The 17,745-nt window shown below is 43.0% G+C and overlaps 1 long non-coding RNA gene across 1 annotated transcript; it reads left to right on the forward strand.

Annotated features, from left to right (window-relative positions):
* The first annotated feature begins 2,115 nt into the window (after positions 1–2,115).
* On the forward strand, positions 2,116–17,376 carry LOC125759601 (uncharacterized). Its single transcript, XR_007417229.1, has 3 exons — positions 2,116–2,390; positions 11,754–11,941; positions 17,291–17,376. It is a non-coding gene; the product is annotated as an uncharacterized LOC125759601 (long non-coding RNA).
* The last annotated feature ends 369 nt before the right edge of the window (positions 17,377–17,745 follow it).

The raw sequence follows: 17,745 nt of genomic DNA on the forward strand, positions 1-17,745 counted from the left end.
ATGCATATAAAGGCTCATATATTGCTGTATACTCCCATATATGGATGCAAATATGAATGTAAATGTGTCCAAAAATCGCCAAAAATAAGGGAACTGAAGCATTTGCTCGCTGCCTTCATAATTACTTTTTCCGTGGTGGCAGACATCTTGGAATGACTAGACACACCAATTACGCCATAATTAAACAAAATAAATTAATTAGCTTTTTAATTAGCGGAGAGACGCGGTCGAGTCAAAAGGGAGAATTGCGGTCCTTCCGGCGAAAAGACCATTGCCGCTTTGACATCTTGAGAAATCGGCCTCTGGTAATTATTGCGGAGCAATGAAATTGAACCAAATTCACTGGCGAAACCAAAACCGTAGCTCCAATGAGCGCAACTGGCAGACGACCAGAATGACGCCACTATTCACGACGGCGATTGCAGTGGTGTTAGTTCTGCATTTGTTAACGTAAGTGCACCATACGTGCTCTAGTTGCACACGAAATCCGCACAACCCCGAAGCGAAGTCAATTAATCGGTGGCTGGTAAAACACGCTCGCTCATTCTGGACATCTCGGAAAGGTAGTTGTGCAGTTCCGAGTTTCGGTTTCGCCTGTGAAATTTGTCAGATTTCATTATTCGCTAGTAATTGCCAGCGGCTGCTTTCGCAAAATCAAAAAGTGGCAACAGGCTCTTCGCAGAATTAAGGGCTGCGATTTTCCCATTTGACTGGACCACTTGTCTCCACTAATTAAAAAGTTAAATAACCCAATTTCTTTGATTCCTGTCGTAATTTATTCCTCTGCTCGGCTTAATTTGCCACCACAAAAAAAAAGTAATTATGAAGGCAGCGTGAATATATCTCATATTTTTATTTCTGAGGATTTTCGGACACATTTCTTGAAACACCCCGAATTAGGGTGCTTATAAAGTCATATACTATGCAATGAACCTACTTTCATTTATTCTAGCTCAATCATGCAGATATGACTTTCCAAAGAATCCATATTGCCTATTTTTGGTCTCTTGACATTGTGCCCCTCATTTTTCATCTGGTTCTTCCACTTGTAGCATTCCTTATTTTGTAATATCTTGAACCATATTGCAGTGAAAAACGAAACGTTTTCAAGCAAACAGCAGTGCCACAACAGAACAACATAATGGGTAATGGTTGGTGTATATTTGTACTTTTTTAGTGTGCAGACAGTACATTACTAGGAGACAGCAGTGTATTAAAATATTAAAAAAAAGAAGACGGAAGGAAGAAGTTTAAATTAACCATGAGTCGAACCCACAGACAACAGCACTACCAAGCTGTCCGCGTTGCGCGTTAACCGGCTACACCACCCGCGCGCTTTTCTTTCTTTCTTTTTCTTTATTGGATACCGCCCGTGCGCTTGGCAGTGCGAAGGCTTCATTTTTTTTAGTAAAAGCTGCGACCTACAATATTTGTGTTCTACTTAATAACCATCGCGCCAATTAAATCAGTGCTACGTCGTCAACACCCGGCGCGATCTAGATATGATTAGCTCCGTACTGTTCCGAGACGCGCTAGTTGCGATCTCGCTCGATCACTAACTCCGCACTGAACAAAGGCTAATTACCTCAATAAACAAATATTTTCTACCGTACAGGGAGCTCTAATGTACGTGGTAACGTCGTAAGTACGTAGCGGCGACACCAGCAGAGTACGATAGCTTGTTAATTCATTTTGCTTCGACGCAATGTACGTACGAAATGCCACTGTTTGAAAGAGAAAATGCTGTCTTATGTGAAAATTCTACTATTTTTTAATCGACCTCTGATTAAATAAGAACGCACTGTACATACAAGTAATGCAGAGCACTGCTTCGACCACCGATGGAAAAGTAAAGCGCACTGTCCGCGCTATAGAAGCCTGTCGTCTGCTATGAAAACGCAAACAACAAAAAAGGCAAATCTGCTGAAGTACTATTTGGCTTACATTGCATAAATTGCTCTTCAAGATAAGCTATTATTTTCATTGTAAACTATGTTTTTCGAATAACATGCGTGCACTTTTTAATTTGACTCGCTCACGTATTTTTCTTTTTTTTTTTTCATCAACTCTACGAGCCAAAGCCATCCACAGTCAAAGCCAAATGTCATTTATTTTTTGTTCTGTGTCAGCGTCTCGTGAGCTCGTTACGTCTTCAAGAACATTAATTTCATCTGAGAACGTGCCGCCCTCCCTTTTGCGATGTGCAAAGATCGTGCGCAAGTCGTGCGTTTTTTGGAGCGCCAGTCACGTACGAGTCGTTCAAGGAATCGAAGGAATGTACTACGGGCGCTCGTAGGACTCCGCAGCATGTCCGCAGCTGATGGCTGACGCCCGTTGCGCCCGTGGCTACCGACACGAGACCGGCTACCGACTGCGTGACAGTATGAAAGGTAAGTGGCACATGTTATTATGCAAAGTACGCAACTCAGCGGAAGGCTGTGTTATCGCACGCGTACGAGGCGTTGTAGAGACGCAGCCTTATGCCCATTTGCGAGTGACAAACATTGTCATTGTCCCCGCTACCGATTCGCTATGACTACGCTCATACGAGCAGAAAGAGCCACGACGCATCGGTACGGCTTTACGGAAGGAAATTTGTAACAACTGAGATAACATGCATGCGTATGATGATCGATTTGTCTGATGAGCATCACAGTGAGCAGGACGCAGGCGTCACTCGCATTGCATCGTTGTTAAGACAGCAAAGCAATGCTGCAACGCCATTTACTGTGCAGCCTTGTGCTCACGTTCGTGTGCAATGCGATTCGTGTGCGAAGCGGTATAATAAGCTGAAACTTATGGTGAAGTGTTGACTATGCGCTTAGACACTGACTTGAACTGGGTAAACGTAATAATGTTAATAGTGAGCTGGAGCCGTGTTTTCAGCATAGCGTAGAGACGTGTTCGTGCAGTATGTGCGTGTGTATCACCTTCACTTGTCAGTACTATTGTACGAACGAGCATCCACGATTATGAAAACTGGCATGCACAATGCGAGATTTCATATTCTGTCAGAGTGACCATGTGAACCTTATCCGAAGCAGCAGATTTCATATTCTGTCAGTGTTGCTTTTTATACATGAGTGTACTGCCTTCACGTAGTTGTATACATTACACTGCTGTGTGGTAGTGGTTTAATTAGCATGGTACTGTGCGGTTGCTTATGTAAACACGTTAGGAGGCAGAAGGATCTGAATAGGCTAGTTGTCTCATGAGGAATGTAAGTGTGCTAGCACAAACAAGACAAGGACAGAAGAAAGACGTAGCAACAGGACCAGCACTCTTACGCGTCTACCTTCTGTCCTCATCTTGTTTGACACGTAGGTGCATGTAATTTAGCAACAGGCTGTTTATGTAATGCTTTTGTTGCCTATTTAATGCTTCAGAACAAATAAAATAGATTGTGCATATATAAACACGCCTTGACAAAGCAAATTTCATGCTGTTATGCCGAACACCTAACAAAAGCCTGTCACGTGGTCACTTGCTTTTGTTGCAGCTTCTGAATACTGTTTATTTTTATTAGTTTCTAACTTCAAGAAATTGCACGTCAAATTGATTAATGCTTCTTGACCTTATAATAAGTGCATTGAAAGTATTGCACGCAGTTACAAAGTGTGACCTTACACATATTCAATGCTGCTGCCTGCACAGCTCTGTCATGCTTACTGTTTCTCATTTCTCCCTAACTTATTGCTTACCGTAAAATCCCGAGCAAGCGCCCCCCCCCCCTCCCTTCTTCGGGAGATTTCAAATATGCGACCCGTTCTCTCCTCCCACCATTTTCACTGTTTTCATTTGTCCAACGAGTGTGAATGAAAACAGGGAATGCATGCGTATTCAATAAAGCATTTCATTAGAAGCACGGGTGTGCATTTTGTATTCTTAGCGGCTCATCCACGGCCACCTTCAATTTTGATTCATGACCGAGCAAGGGCCCCCCTCCAAATCTTGTCGGATTATCCCTCACTGTAGGGGTGGCGCTTGCTCGGGATTTTACGGTAGTGTTTCTTACTTTCCTCTTTTTAGACACATGCATACAACGCGGTAAGGTAGGCCGCTTTGCTAGAGAGAAAATTGGTGCAGTCGAATATGTAAATAATCCTCGTACCTCTCAGGAGTCGCATACACCTCGCATAGCATGTATAATGTACAGTACTCACGGATTGAAATAGGACACTTGGAGCGCATGGCCGCTGGTATATGCAGCGCCGCTCGTGGATCCTCATGGAACCAAGGTGTTGCATTGGGGTATAAAGCAAGGGGGAGAACATCTACGCAGCAGGATTGCTCCTTCCGGTCGCCAACAAGCCGGCCTGTAGTTCACCACGCTGAGAGTGTGGCGCTGGAAGGCTTGCGCGCTTTCATATGCCGACCGAAATGGCTTGCCGGTGTGCACCTCTTATATTGCCGCGCGAGCAGAGGGCGCTCTCGTTACACGCGCTTTGGTGATGCAGCACGAATGCTGTGCAAGACTAAGGGATTGTGCCTTACAGTGTGCATGTAAGCAGTCTATTCTGCCAACATTTAAGTGCAGGGCCCGCTATCGTCGCGGTTAATCGCAGTGACAAATCACGGTGAAATGAAATAATGTCTGTGTTCTTCCCGCTTTCTTCGCCCATGTTCAACGCCCAATCTGCATCATGTTGCAAGCAGCGGCCAATGTAGCGTCAACGAACACATGTAAGGCACAATCTCTTAGCTGAATCCTGTGTCTTACTTGCACAGCGTGCGTTCCACATCGCCAAAGCGCGTGTAACGAGAGCGTCCTCTGCTCGCGTCGCAATATAGGAGGTGCGCACTGGGGAGCCATTTCGGTTGGCATACGAAAGCACGCAAGCCTTGCAGCGCCACACTGGCAGTGTGGTGAACTAAAAGGCCGACTAGTTGACGACCGGAAGGAGCAAACCTGCTGCGTCGATGTTCTCCTCCTCGCTCTATACCTCAATGCAACACCTTCGTTCCATGAGCACCCACGAGCGGCGCTGCATATACCGACGGCCATGTGCTCCGAGTGTCCTATTTCAATCCATGGGTACTGTGCACTGCACATATAATCCCAATTAGCTCTGATCGATTCATTTGTTCAGTTATGCTCTGCTTAAAAAGCGCAAATGAAGGGAAGGTGTTGGCATTTGCGGTTCGGTGCATTACCTGGCCATCCTTTTTTTAAATTATTTTTTGTTCTTACTTTAAGAACTATGGCAGCGCAAGTTAGGAGGCAGACACAAACAAAGTGACGCACAACACAAAGCCTCAAATGCTAGTTGATAGTTTTATACAGGCAAAAGGGACAGAAAACTGGAAAACAGGTAGGGGGGGGGATAAGTGGGTCTGAGTCCATTTAGTTATGCATCACTGTCGGGAGAAAATGAAAAGTGTAAGAGCAGTGAAAGTACAGTGTCACATATGGTTGCTGAGTCGGTTGGCCTTCAAAAGTCACAGCCGCACTTTTGTGGCTTTCAGCAGCCTTGATATTGTGACAAAGTAGGACAGTAGCACTGGCAATTGGGCGAGTTGGTACAGATGCATAGATTTAGCACGGTGCAACAATTCAGACGAAAAGACGAATAATCGATGGCACTTGTGTTCGTGTGATCATTCATTTTTTCATCTGCCTTGTTGCGCCGTTCTAAAAGTAGGAGAGACAAGAAAAACCAGAGAGCATGACAGATTGACCGGCTTTATAGATACTGAACAAGCAGTGTCCTCATTTTTTCATTGAACTAAGGAACCCATGCGTTTCATTGTCGTCACCATGCGCTGGCAGGTACACGTGAAATCTGTGCGGCATTTGGCCCATGCTGAAAATTGTGTTACATCATCGTCGCTATGCCGTGGCACATACACACTTCAATATGGCCGTGGGAGTATGCACAACTATGGTCCTGACATCTTGTTCAACATTCTATTTGGCTGCCAAGAGAATGCCTTGTAATCAGAGGCTCAGAATAGAAGCCAGCATGTGACAGCTCTCAGCATGTGTTCTGCTCAGCACTGTTTTGCCCCAAGCTTCTAAAATCATGCTTTGTTTATGGTACCACTCATGCAGAATTTGCCTTTGCTGCTGCATTACTATCGTCTAATCTCATTTGTCGTAAGTGTAAATACAGTGAAACCTCGGTGATACGATCACAGCTGATACGAATTTCGGGGTGATACGAATTTTTCGTTGGTCCCGGCCAAGGCCCATTAGCCTGCAATGCAATGGAGTACGGTTGTTGCGAACCAATTTTCACCCAGTGACGTTTGATACGAAAGTATGCTACCGCACAGGTACGAAGAGGTGCTGTTGGTGCTGTCCTGGAAGATGCACCAAGCACGTGCGAGCACGGGAACGCAAGCGTGGGCATGCGCGCCGCACCGCCAAATTGTCAGAATCACGGTATCAGAAAAAACCTTTGTTACGGTCAGAATAAACCCTCAGAGACGCGTCACGGCCTCCGAGATTGTGTGCCCGAATCTTTGAAGCTCTTAAGTGCCTCCGTGTGCCTTCGCATTTAGATTACAGAGGATATTAGTGCCATGCTTCTTTTTCTAATGCGTCGATGCGGGCTCCTGTCATTGTACTGTGTTTACACGTGCGTGCCTCATGCATCAGACATATTATGAAAGGTGGACGAGGACCAAAAGAAGACCAGGACGGTCTTTGCGAAGGAGTCATGCCTCACAGTGTCAACATGCACGACCGTTGATTTCGCACTTGTGTGGGCATGGCCGTAAATATCCCAAAAACATCCCCAACACCTCCACGATAACAAAATCATAACACAAGACCGTGGTTCTGTAATTTTGTGGCCTTGATCCATGGCGTCAAAGTGCTTCTTTCGTTACTTTTACTGCAGTACTCCGGTGTCATGAAAAAAAAAACATACTAAAATTTTAAAGGGGCTACTGCTGTTGCGGGTCACAATGCACCTGGTTCATTAATTAAATATGCGCGTATGGGCCATATATTTATCAGTACTGGTATGATTGCCGACATCTAAAAACTTCGCTGACAATCGTTCAGGGTTCTTGCGGACATTGCTGCGGCCCTGAAAAACAATAAATGAAAATGTACGCCAGCTTTCTTTTGTCGCATGCTAATTTTTCATGCTCTCTGCACGAATTTTGGATGATACGAATATTTTTGGTAGTCCCGTGAGATTCGTATCACCGAGGTTTCGCTGTAGTAGTGGGGCATGCTCATGCATAAATATCGTTCCTCTCCTGAACTTTTGGAATGGGTGTCAACGGAAGAGTGTCTGAAGATATTTCACCACCATAGAAAGGAGATGAGATTTGTCTCGTTTCTGTCTTGTCTCCCTTCTATCGAGGCTACATGTCTTGTGTATTTCAGTTGAGGGGTGATTCTACAAGAGATCAAACATGCATGTCCAGTCGATATTTTTGTTTTGTCTGGTTTTTTTATGTTATGCGGGCACATTGAAAGCGCATGGAACCGAAAATTTTATTTCCAAAAAACGCTCCCAGCGCGGCAAAAAAAATATTTGAAAGCGGCGCGCGGCGTCCTGTTTTTCCTCACTGCAATATTTTTAAATTTTGCGGCCGAATTGAACGCGAACTATAAATTCTGTGTCGAAAACTTTTTCTGTGGATTTTAATACACATTACTGTGAATTACATCGAGGCTTTCTTTATGCCGTCCTCAAAAGGAGAAAAATGTGAAAAAATGACAAACAGGGCCCAAATCAAAAAAGTTTGCCAAGTTTCATGTGCCTTGGTGCCTTTTCTATTTCACACAGAAACTCCAAACAGTGTCAAATACACAAAAATGCCTTTGCAACATTTCTGCTGTAGATCGTTTTCCTACAGGTAGCGCAAAAGAAGAAAAAAATAGTTAAAAGAAGCAACTTTTTTCTAAAAAGCTCGTCTTCAAAAAAATAAAATAATAAAAAAGTCCGGTCTCAATTCTGACGACAATTTTTTATCGAAAAGCACTTATGTCAATGAAAACGCGGTTTTAATATCATATGCCCTCATTTGCATTATTCAGGAGATATAACAGGCCAAAATGACCCTTGCTGTGTGTGCTCACTTCAGTGCGATTTATGGTCGTTATCAGCTTGCATTGTGCGTAAATCTAGTTTTAATTGTTTTGCTGCAGCAAAACTTTGCTCTGGTGACTTGTCGTCAAGAAAAATGTGTTCTCAGATTTTATTTGTGTCTAGCATGTGCGAAAGTGCTAAAGGGCCAATGCCTACGCAGTTTGCAGCCTACAACGTGAACTTACCCTGCCATTATTCGCTAATCAGGAGCACGCACGACACCGTGAGCACATGGTTTAGGTAACTTTGCCAAAACTCGCCTTGCACACCAAACAAAGCATCTGTATGCAGCGGCAGGCCAGCTTAATCTGTAACTAAATGCCACAATCCGGCCATAGGTCGGCAAAAATATTGAAACTCACTCCGACTCACTTAAAAAATATATTTTGCACTGAGAGCTCACTCGGACTCAGACTCACCGAAATTTTCCTCAGCCAGACTCACTCGGACTCAGACTACTAAACTTTTTCTCAACTGGACTCACTCGGACTCAAACTCACCAACATCTTGCTCAGCCGGACTCACTCAGAGTCAGACTCACGGCTTGAACTGAGTCTGAGTGAGTCGACTCATGAGTTCGCTGGTGTAAAGTTAGCTTTTCCGATCATGGTGTAAATGCTCTTTAACGCCAATATCTCACATAATCGGTGCTCTACAATACACCTTTTGATCTTATACCTTCAAATAGTAGTTATGAGTGGTTGCAATCCAGTAAGGACGTTTTTAAGAAATGTGCGACTCACACGAGATATTTCTATCAAGAACTTCCCATGCAAGAGTTTGCGGGAGGAGGTAATGGAACCCTCCCTTAGCACCACCGCCCCCACTCACACCTATTATCAATAAACATTGTGGTGGAGCATGAACACTAGTGCGTTGAGGCACGTGTGAATAGATTTGAGTATAAATGTAAGCCGGTGTAAGGCTGATAGTAATGCCGATAGGTGAGTAGATAACTCCATTGGTCGGCAATGAAGGGTGGAGCTCGCTCAGACTCGCTCAATAAATATATGTTGCGCTCGAGGCTCACTCGGACTCAAACTCACTAAAGTTTCCCTCAACCGGACTCACTTGGACTCAAACTCACCAACGTATTGCTCAGCCGGACTCACCCAGACTCAGACTCACGGCTTGATCTGAGTCTGCGTGAGTCGACTCATGAGTGAGTTTGCCGACCTATACAATCAGCAGGCACACTGTTATTGAGGTGCTTTCTCACTGCCTGCTTGCTTCCCTTTCATTACGTGCATTGTACACTCTAACCATCTTCCCCATTCAACGCACACTGTGCTAAACAGCATACGTAAAAAGTTATCTCAGTCATTTCTGAGTCGTTAATTTTGCTTCCCGCTATCATGTTTTCGGCGTCGCAGGTAACGTCTTCCTGTATCATCTTAACCTTTACTTCAGCATTTCAGCAGCCAGAAAATGTGCGGTGCGGCACGATTAAGCCATAAGTGGCCGAAGCTGCCCAATTTATGATTTTTTGTTGGCACTTTACTAAAGTGCTTTCCCACGTTGAGAACAGCAGACGTCACTGGTGGCGCCAGACGGGTATTATCCTTAATTTTGACAAGGAGTCTGGCCCACAAATTAATTATCACACCCCAAAGCATTTAGACATCCTTGGTCATAAAATATGAAACCATGAGTAGTTAAGTGAGCAAATGTGTGCAGCGGTGTTCAGTATAAACGTTTCGACTTGGTCTAGCTGTTCACTACACGGGATGCATGCAGCCCATGGCTAGGTCTGAGTATTCTGTGCCGATTACTTACGCATCCGCAAAAAGAAGATTGCCGAGAAAAACATTTTCGTTGCGTCAATTTTCTTTCATTCCTGCTTTTGTTGTTGTCTTCCTCCAGGAGCTACTGCCATAGGGTGAGGATCTTCGCGACACCTGTGAGGTCTGCTAGCATTGCTTTACGCGCCTCAAGGAAAACCTGTCTACATCTATGAGAATTGCGATGAGGTAGTCGAGGCATTTCTTCAGGAAGAAGAAGCGATTGATATCTTGAACAGGTGCGCCCACCTTTCCTCTGATGCCTGTAGGTGAGGTTCTAGGCTGCAAACTACATACGCGTTAGCCCTTCAGAGGATGGCAGCAGCCCATTTTCGCACACGCTAGACACAAATAAAATCTGAGAACACGTTTTTCTTGACAAGCTACCAGAGCAAAGTAGATTTACGCACAATGCAAGCTGATAACCACTGATCACACTAAGTGAGCACGCACAGCAAGGGTCATTTTGGCCCGTTATATCTCGTGAACAAAGCAAATGAGGATATATGATATTAAAACTGTGTTTTCACTGACATAAGCACTCTTCGATAAAAAATTGTCGTTAAAATGGAGACCGGTGTTTTCTTCATCTTATTTCTTGAAAATGGACCTTTCTTTAAAAAAACTGGCTTCTCTAACTATTTTTTTTTTCTTCTTTTGCGCTGCCCGTAGGAAAACGATCTCCTATAGAAATGTTGGAAATGTTCTTTTCTACATTTGACATTGTTCTGAAGTTTCTGTGTGAAATAGAAAAGGCGCCAAGACGCATCAAACTTAGCAAACTTTTTTGATTTGGGCTGTGTTTGGCATTTTTTCACATTTTTTTCCTTTTGAGGACAGCATAAAAAAAGCATGGATGTAATTCACAGTAATGCATAATAAAACCAACAGAAAAAATTTCAACACAACGTTTATACTGCGCGTTAAATTTGCCCGTGAAATCCAAAAATATTGCGATGAGCTAAAACAGGATGGCCACACGGCCACCTCCAAATAGTTTTTTGGCACGCTGGGAGCGTTTTTTGGAAATAATATTTTCGGTTCCGTGCGCTTTGAATGTGGCCACATAACATATAAAAAACCCAGGCAAAACAAAAATATCGATTGGACAGGCATGTTCGATCTCTCGTGGAATCATCCTGAGGTAATTTTTGCATCTCTTTCAATGTAGTTGCACCATCAGTGTCCAATTTAAAAAAAAAAAATGCTACCTAGAATATCCCGTTAACTGGAGTTGTGGTTGTGCTGCCGTGACCTAGCTTAGTGCTCTCTTTACTTTTTCCTTCCTTCTGCTCAAGCAGAAGGAAGGAAAAAGAGAGACAGGATAGAGAGTGGCCTTTTTTCTTCTTTCTGCTTGTGCAGCAAGACCAGAATTTAGTATGAACCAGCTAATCTGCAAAGAAGTATTGTCTCAACATTATATTTGCACAGTACACGTGATGAAGCCTATCATATTAACAAGTCACGTGATGCTTGTGTAAGCCAGACCTCGGTTACATTGCACAAAAAAGAGTTTACTTTTATTGATGAGCGTATCACCTAATCACGTTGTACCTCACTTGTCATGCGCGGTTTTTACCTTTTAAATTCTTCAGTTGTGAGTGCAGCGCTGTGTGTGGTTCTCTTCTTTGTCTCCGTCTTTTTTTGTGCGCCGCTTTTCTTTAAATATGAATATACACCAACTCGCCCAACTTTCTATTCTGTTACAATACAGTATAAACATTCACCTTGAACATTACGGTTGGCTTTAGATGGATTGTGGCAGTTCAGAAAAATAAGTAAAATGAAGGTTGCAAATGCAGAGCTTAACTGCTAAGAAAGAATGCCTGAGTTCGCCTCTTCAAAATGTGAGCTGTTTCTTCTGCAGAAGTTTGAATGTCATGTTTTAAATTCTAAAAACCTCTTCTGCGACCTTGTGCAGGTCGATCTTGGCCCACGACTGTAAATGGAAAACCAAAAGTGGCGGTGGCGGTGTTCTCTGTCAGAGAAACAGCAAAAGTGCTATCGCACAACGAAACATTGCACAACTGAAGCATCGCCTGTGCCTCATGCTGCTGTTTCATCAAAGATCAAGGTCATCGCCCTTGGAGGGACTTTATGCATGGCAGCGTGAGTGGCTGAATGGTCTTCTTTTTGTTCTGTCTTAGGCCGAATAATAATATCCAAGTGCAACCTCGACAAAAAGCGCAATGGTGACAATGACGTCGTCCACTTACAAGTGCACGCCTCAGTTTTTACACAGGAATGTCAGCAGCCTCAACGTCATCCGGAAATCCAGTCTTGCTGCTCAAGCAGAAGGAAGGAAAAAGAGAGACAGGATAGAGAGTGGCCTTTTTTCTTCTTTCTGCTTGTGCAGCAAGACCAGAATTTAGTATGAACCAGCTAATCTGCAAAGAAGTATTGTCTCAACATTATATTTGCACAGTACACGTGATGAGGTGTTGCTTATGCTGGCACGTAAGAAATTGGAGCGTTTTACTTCTGTCAGGCAACGGGAAGCTGGGAGGGCGTAAACAAATGGTGCTCCACAGTTTTCATGAATGCAGGAGTGTAACTGTTCATCGACAAGTTCTTATGGTTTTTTCTACAATAGGAAGTCAGGTCTTCAGGTTTCATGCAAATACGTCTGTAACGGTTCAATAGGGAGGCAACTACTGGCCTTTCACAAGTGTTTGGAAGAACAACATTATGTTCAGGTACTGGGCAATGCATACTCTTTCTGTAAACATTGAAAGGGAGTGCTCCATTATTCCTGTTTACCAATACATTCAAAAAAGGTAGTTCCCACTCTGCCTCCATCTCCACCATGAACTGAAAGAAATCTACTTGATAGATTAGATGCATTTGGAAGCTTCCAAAGCAGAGTGATTAATCACACGCAAAAAAAAGATAATATTCATAGCACACAAAAATAATTGGTTTTGGGCTGAAAGAAGCAATGGAATTATATTCCAGCCACTGCATTGTCAGATTCGTGGTGTGCCTTGGACTTGCACTTAACATGGGCTTTTCGAAACACACGTAGTTATTGCCCAGGGAAAAACTGAGGAGCCTCTTCAAGTCGTGAACATCAATTTGAGACCTTTCTTGTAGGGCTGGATGAGCGTTGAGAGCAGCAGTACGCACTTCAATGGTCATGTCAATGATAATATAAGTAACCAGAACTGTATACTTCCATGCCCACTGACATTGTTGTTGATGTGAAAGTCCACAACTCGCCAATGGGTGACTGTCACAGTGGCTGCAAAATCACGCCCTCACTTCTTTCAGCCCAACAAACAAACATTTCAGCCAAGCATTTTTGTGTGTTATGTACTATCTGCATCAAATGAAACCCGAACAGCAGCAAGCCTTCGCAATGGTATAGTGGGCGCCGTCCAGTTATCACCAGGGACGGGTGCGCGTATGCGCAGTGTGGCCAAACCGGATGCACGCGCCTGTCAATGGTAATGACAGGACGGCGCGCACTGTACCATTGTGAAGGCTTGCCGCTGTTTGGGTTTCATTTGACGCAGATAGTACATTATTGTTTTTGCCTGATTAGGTGCGCTGCTCTGAAAGCTTTCACACCCATTTAACTCTTTCCCTGGAGAGTTTTTTTTGGCCAAAATCGATACAAAAATACCCATATTTTTTATTTGGCTGGTTGATTCTAAGTGTCTTCAAACAACTAAAAAAATTATTCAAGGACACTTTATTAGCATTATACATGCGACATATTTTTTGTATGTTATAAAATATGCAGATGATTGACTTCACCGCACTGCACTACGGAAAGCACCCTAACATCTCCAGCCTTCAGTGCAGAAAATGTCTCTTTGAAATTTGAAATGTAAAGCGCAATTGGACTAGCGAGTCCTTGAAAACAAACGTTTAACGTGCTGGTAGGCGTTTGGTTACATCTAACGGCGTCCTCTGTCGACGTATTGAGGCACAATCGTCATCCGAATCCAGCAGTTTAGAGAAACTATGCTGCTTTTTGTAGTCATTGCCGCATTCACAGGAGAACTGCAATTCTTCATTTCGCAACACTTCGGCAAACAAGCACCTTTTTTTGTTTTTTTTTTTAATGGAGTTGTTGCAAGCAAGCACGCACCTCTTGCGCACAGAGGAGGATGCCATTTTCTAATTCCAGTTGCCAGAATCAAGCCCTTCCTTGACTAAAATGCATGTTTTGAGCGTGTTTTTAAATTTTTTACTGTGCCATCTGTTGAAGCCAAAGAGAAGACAGCTAATTGAATCAGGGTAGCTTAACTGCGGCGCCTTCAAATGCTTGTTTCAGGGTGGACGAGCCTAGCTCGTCTTTGGTGTGAGCGGTACGGTACAAATTGTGTGGACGAGCTCAGCTCATCTTTGGTAAGGAAAGGGTTAAACCATCGGGTAGATTCCAGTAAATTCACAGTAGAGATGGAGCAGATTAGAAATTAACATTCTTTTGGATGAGTTGGCAAACAGGAACAACAGAACACTGCATTCCTTCAGTGTTTACAGAAAGGATACACAGGGACTGGTACCTGAGCTTAATGTCTGCCCATCTGTGCATAATGTCTGCATTTGCCAGAGGTCAGCAGTTGCCCCTCTTGGACCGTTTACAGTCGCATTTGCACGAAACCTGAAGACCTGACTTCCTAAATGTACAAAACTCAAAAGTACTTTTCGACAAATAGTTCCACTCTTGAGTACATGAAAACTGTGAAACACTGTTTGTCCAAACCCTCCTGGCCTGCCAGTATCCGACAGAAGTAATGCGCTTCTTACATGCCAGGGTAAGTGAGACCTCATGATGCGTACAGTGTAATTATGATGTTGGGGCTGCTAACTTTCCTGCGTACAAACTTGGGCAAGGGCTCATATGGGGAAAAGACAAGCTGCCAAAAGAAGTCCTTACAGGCATTTTCTGCAAGATTCCCTGAGCAGACTGGGCGAGTGTCTACACCAGGGAGACTTACACAGCAGCTGCACCAACTTCATAACAATGTCAATAAGAAAAAGATGACGGAGCACGCAAGAAACAACTGAGCACAATACAGACTGGGTGAATTGTATATAGTACAATTGGCCAGTAAAGAAAATGGAAGTCATGTTTGTATCTGAAATCCTTTGAGATACAAGCGCTTTTCTGTTGTACTTTCTTCCATTACGATCAATGCAATCGTGTTGCCCTTTTTTGCTGGTGCCCTCGAAGGCTGTGCACATATGAGCTTAGAAGCTCCCATGATTCCAAGTCTCTTCATGGGATTAATTTTAGTGTCAGTTTCACCGGCATTGTTGAACTTGATGAGGTAATCGTGTTTCTCACAATAATGGTTGAGAGCATCGCGCTATGAACAACACCCACTTTGGAGGATTGGCTTAAGAAATGGATAGGCTAACAGAAATGGACTTATATAATTTGTGTGATTGTTGAAAAAAAAGTTAGAATAATCAGTATGAATTAATAATGGTTATTTCAAAATTTAGATCAAAATGAAGGGACAAGGGGGCAGCACTAGAATGAATACAAAGGACAAGAAGACAGGACATGCGCTGTGTCCTGTCTTCTCGTCCTTTGTATTCGTCCTAGCGCTGCCCCCTTGTCCCTTCATTATGAACCCAAACCAACTCGCCTACCTATTTGTGATTCTGTTAGATCAGAATCTTGATTCAGTAAAAAATTAATTGAATTTTAATTAAAAGAACCATATTAATCTAATTAATGCTGAAGGGCCTCAAAACCAGCTTCACTATTTTTAACATTTCAAGTAAATGTGTGCTTCGAGTTCAAACTTTTGCAACGATAAACAATGCCAAACATAGCCACGGAATAAAAAACAATCTTGTGCTCCTCTTTGAGCCTTTCGGTATCCCCAGAGTTGGTAGTGACATGACCAGAAAATCTGGTCATGTCAGCAGCTGAGAGAACCTGTTTGTCTGCCTGCAGGTATGCGTATTCGCTGCTTATCCTTCTCGCACGGTGAGGAGAAATACTTGCCCAGGAGGAGAGATAAGTTAACGAATGGAGTGTAGCGCATGAAAGAGTGAAACGAGGGAGGGCTGCATTTTGATCATCATACGCATGTAACTCCGCTAATAGAGCAGCATTTCAAAAAATTCTCGTGGCCACATGTTCACTGTAGTAAGGCAGAGTGACCGCGACTGGTATGCAGGAAACACGACTCGTGTAAAGGAAGTGAGGAAATTTGAAGTAAGGCACGTTGAAGCAGAATATCTTAGGAAAAAAATTGCTAGTCATGTGATATATACAGCTACACAAGTTATTTCTTGTATGCGATGCGTAAAGAACACTTCCAGGTTTAACAAAATAATTCAAGCATCCTTATCACTTTGTTAGATCGAGATTTCACTGTAATCACTCAGTTCTTCTGTACCTGTTACATTCATAATATGAAACTTAGCGAAAGTTAGTTTGCCTAAAATAACCTTCCTCATTCTTGTTTTCAATTGGGAAAAGTTTATTACCTGTTATAGGGAACAGAGTAAGGCACAAGGATGTCTTGTGGGCTAAGCAGGCATATAGATGACTGTCCAATCTAGCATACAAGAACAACTGATTTATTCTCTCGAGGTGTTTTCTCAAGGAGCCTTAGCAATACACAGGGCCGCAACCAAATGGAGCTGAAAAGCAAGACGATGGCTCCACAAAATATGACACCCCCCGGTCCCCTTAGAGAAAATAATGCAAATGAAAAAAATGTACATGTTTGCTGTTGGGACATACAGAGGTGATGTTCTCAAACAGATGGTTCTGGCACCCACTTGTTTTTAACACACCCTAATTCAACATAAACCAATTTTAAGCTGGTATAAAATGCAGCATATGCCTCCTATTTTTAAACCAGAAAAGAATGCAGCACACAGAGTTTATGACTTGACATATCCTGATACGTAATATTTATTTTCACCATTCTCACACATGAACTGCATGCTTTTTAAATAAGTCTGCAGCTATCATGCCTCAACTTCACCAATTCAACCTTTGATGCATGCAATATTCAGAATATGAAGGACACATTTCATGATCTGTTGTGGCAAAATTTTATACCTAAAGCTTTTTAAATGAGCTTTCCTATTAAACCAGCACATTACTGTCGCCACTCTTTATACATTACATGGGAACTGTTTGGTCACCACCTTGTTGATTGCTTTACTGCTTTTGTGAGTGCTACAAACACAGTTTTGGTCGAGTAGTGAATTGTAATGCGTGTGGAATTTTCAGACCTGTTTGCTTGAAGAAATGCTGCACGCTGTAGCTGAGTAACTATGCTACTCATGTTATTTACATTCTGCTTAAATATCTGTGCTTGAAATGTGATACACATGTTGTATCTGTTAGGGCTCTAACCACTTTTTACAGGTTGCACAGCCACCTCATAACTGTTCCGTTGGCAATAGATTTTAGTATTTGTGTCCTGTGTGAAAATTTCGTCTAAGATAAAATTCACTCTTGCTTTATTTCAGATGGTTCGAGTTCCACACGGAGAATCCTGAAGCTAATTCTTCCAAGGCAGAGCGGGGCATGCTGAAAGTTATCAGAAGGCCGAAAGAGAAAATCGGTGGTTCATCTGCATGTACAACCATCGTCAAGTGTTATCATGTACTGTTTTTTGCAGCTGCATAATATTAAACAGTCCGAGTCTGCCCCAGCAGCCCATATGGCTAACAGATGTTTTGATTAAGACTTCTTTTATGATGTCTCTGAAAGTAAGGCAGTATGCATTCAATGAATTCGAATTATTTCATAAACATGGCGTCATGTGATTGGATAAACCAGTTGCATAAATTGATGTGATATTTCCAGGAATGACAAGTTCCCTGTGAGATTCACACACTAGTTTTCTCACGCAATTGACTAGGTGGCAGTGTAAGGTGTCTAATAGAAATAGTGATAGGGACCACCACACTTCTCGAAGTGG

This window comes from Rhipicephalus sanguineus, chromosome 8 (assembly GCF_013339695.2).
Source record: "Rhipicephalus sanguineus isolate Rsan-2018 chromosome 8, BIME_Rsan_1.4, whole genome shotgun sequence".
In the NCBI taxonomy this organism is placed as follows: domain Eukaryota; kingdom Metazoa; phylum Arthropoda; class Arachnida; order Ixodida; family Ixodidae; genus Rhipicephalus; species Rhipicephalus sanguineus.